We start from the raw sequence: 3,114 nt of genomic DNA on the forward strand, positions 1-3,114 counted from the left end.
GGGTACCTGGTTGGGCGTTTAACGCCCAAAAAGGTAGCATTTTGGGCGTTAAACGCCAGAATGTATACCATTCTGGGCGTTTAACGCCAGGATGGTGCTAGGAGGAAGATTTTGTTTTCAAATCAATTTTTTTTCAAGTTTTCAAAGTTTTTCAAAACCAAATCTTTTTCAAATCATATCTTTTCAATCAAATGTTTTCAAAATCAATTTCTTTCCTTTTTCAAAGATACTTACTAACAATTAATGATTTGATTGAACATTTTTTGCCTTTTCTATTAAGAAAGGTTTTATGTTTGAATCATATCTTTTCTTGTTAGGCAAGTCATTAATTTTTAAAATCATATCTTTTCAAATTGTTTTCAAATCATATCTTTTAAAATTGTTTTCAAATCATATCTTCTCAATCACATCTTTTAAAAACCATAACTTTTCAATTAAATCTTTTTAACCTCATCTTTTTCAAAATAGTTTCAATCAAATCTTTTTGACTTCTAATTTTAAAAATCTTTTTTCAAAAATCACTTGATTTCTTTTCCACTTTCAATTTTCGAAAATTATCAACATCTTTTTGATTGAATTTTCGAAAATCCTCTTCCCTCCTTCTCACATCCTTCTATTTATGGAACACTACTCCTTCTAAATGCACAATTCGAACCTTATCTAATTAAAGTTCGAATTCTTCTTCTCATTCTTCTTACTATTTCTCTTTTCCTCTGAAACTTCAAGGAATCTCTATACTGTGACATAGAGGATTCCACATTTTCTTTTTCTCTTCTCTTTCATATGAGCAGGAGCAGAGACAAAGGCATTCTTGTTGAAGCTGACCCTGAACCTGAAAGGACCTTGAAGAGAAAGCTAAGAGAAGCCAGAGCACAACTCTCTTTAGAGGACCTGACCGAATTCTTCAAAGAAGAAGAACCCATGGCAGCCGAAAACAACAACAATGCCAACAATGCAAGGAAGGTGCTGGGTGACTTTACTGCACCTACTCCCGACTTCTATGGGAGAAGCATCTCTATCCCTGCCATTGGAGCAAACAACTTTGAGCTTAAGCCTCAATTAGTTTCTCTAATGCAACAGAATTGCAAGTTCCATGGACTTCCAATGGAAGATCCTCATCAGTTTTTAGCTGAATTCTTGCAAATCTGTGACACAGTCAAGACTAATGGGGTTAACCCTGAGGTCTATAGACTGATGCTATTCCCTTTTGCTGTAAGAGACAGAGCTAGAATATGGTTGGATTCTCAACCTAAAGAAAGCCTGGACTCTTGGGAAAAGCTAGTCAATGCCTTCTTGGCAAAGTTCTTTCCACCACAAAGATGGAGTAAGCTTAGAGTGGAAGTCCAAACCTTCAGACAGAAGGATGGAGAATCCCTCTATGAAGCTTGGGAAAGATACAAACAATTAATCAGAAGATGTCCTTCAGACATGCTTTCTGAATGGAGCATCATAGGTATTTTCTATGATGGTCTCTCTGAACTATCTAAGATGTCCTTGGATAGCTCTGCTGGAGGATCTCTTCATCTGAAGAAGACGCCTGCAGAAGCTCAAGAATTGATTGAAATGGTTGCAAATAACCAATTCATGTACACTTCTGAAAGGAATCCTGTGAACAATGGGACTAGTCAGAAGAAAGGAGTTCTTGAGATTGACACTCTGAATGCCATATTGGCTCAGAACAAGATATTGACTCAACAAGTCAATTTGATTTCTCAAAGTCTGTCTGGAATGCAAAATGCACCAAACAGTACTAAGGATGCTTCATCTGAGGAAGAAGCTTATGATCCTGAGAACCCTTCCATGGAAGAGGTGAATTACCTAGGAGAACCCTATGGAAATACCTACAATTCTTCATGGAGAAATCACCCAAATCTCTCATGGAAGAATCAAGAGAGACCTCAACAAGGTTTCAATAACAATAATGGTGGAAGAAACAGGTTTAGCAATGGCAAGCCTTTTCCATCATCTTCTCAGCAACAGACAGAGAGTTCTAAGCAGAATACTTCTGACTTAGCAACAATGGTCTCTGATCTAATAAAGACCACTCAAAGTTTCATGAATGAAACAAGGTCCTCCATCAGAAATTTGGAAGGACAAGTGGGTCAGCTGAGCAAGAAAGTTATTGAACTCCCTCCTAGTACTCTCCCAAGTAATACAGAAGAAAATCCAAAAGGAGAGTGCAAGGCCATCAACATGGCCGAATATGGAGAGGAAAGAGAGGAAGAAGACGCCACTGAGAAAGACCTCAGTGGGCGTGTACCAACCTCCTCTGAGTTCCTCAATGAGTTCCAATGGGAATCTGAGGCTCAAAATGAGACCATAGAGATTCCATTGGACTTACTTCTGCCATTCATGAGCTCTGATGAGTATTCTTCCTCTGAAGAGGATGAGTATGTCACTGAAGAGCAAGTTGCTAAATACCTTGGAGCAATCATGAGACTAAATGACAAGTTATTTGGAAATGAGACTTGGGAGAATGAACCTCCCTTGCTCACCAAAGAACTGGATGACTTGTCTAGGCAGAAACTGCCTCAAAAGAGGCAGGATCCTGGGAAGTTTTCTATACCTTGTACCATAGGCACCATGACCTTCAAAAAGGCCTTGTGTGACTTAGGGTCAAGTGTGAACCTCATGCCCCTCTCTGTAATGGAGAAATTAGGGATCTTAGAGGTGCAAGCTGCAAGAATCTCATTAGAGATGGCAGACAACTCAAGAAAATAAGCCCATGGACTTGTAGAGGATGTTCTGGTTAAAGTTGAAGACCAGTACATTCCTACTGATTTCATAGTCCTAGAGACTGGGAAGTGCATGGATGAATCCATCATCCTTGGCAGACCCTTCCTAGCCACAGCAAAGGCTGTGATTGATGTTGACAGAGGAGAGTTAATCATTCAAGTGAATGAAAAATCCTTGGTGTTTAAGGCCCAAGGGTATCCCTCTGTCATCATGGAGAGGAAGCATGAAGAGCTCCTCTCAAAACAGAGCCAAACAGAGCCCCCACAGTCAAACTCTAAGTTTGGTGTTGGGAGGCTACAACCAAACTCTAAGTTTGGTGTTGAAACCACACATTCAAACTCTAAGTTTGGTGTTGGGAGGTTTCAACACGGTTCTGAG

The 3,114-nt window shown here is 39.4% G+C and overlaps 1 non-coding gene across 1 annotated transcript; it reads right to left on the bottom strand.

The window, feature by feature from the left end:
* Positions 1-1,326: 1,326 nt before the first annotated feature.
* On the bottom strand, positions 1,327-1,434 carry LOC130953016 (small nucleolar RNA R71). Its single transcript, XR_009075190.1, has one exon. It is a non-coding gene; the product is annotated as a small nucleolar RNA R71 (small nucleolar RNA).
* Positions 1,435-3,114: the final 1,680 nt, after the last annotated feature.

This window comes from Arachis stenosperma, chromosome 9, assembly GCF_014773155.1.
Source record: "Arachis stenosperma cultivar V10309 chromosome 9, arast.V10309.gnm1.PFL2, whole genome shotgun sequence".
Taxonomy (NCBI): domain Eukaryota; kingdom Viridiplantae; phylum Streptophyta; class Magnoliopsida; order Fabales; family Fabaceae; genus Arachis; species Arachis stenosperma.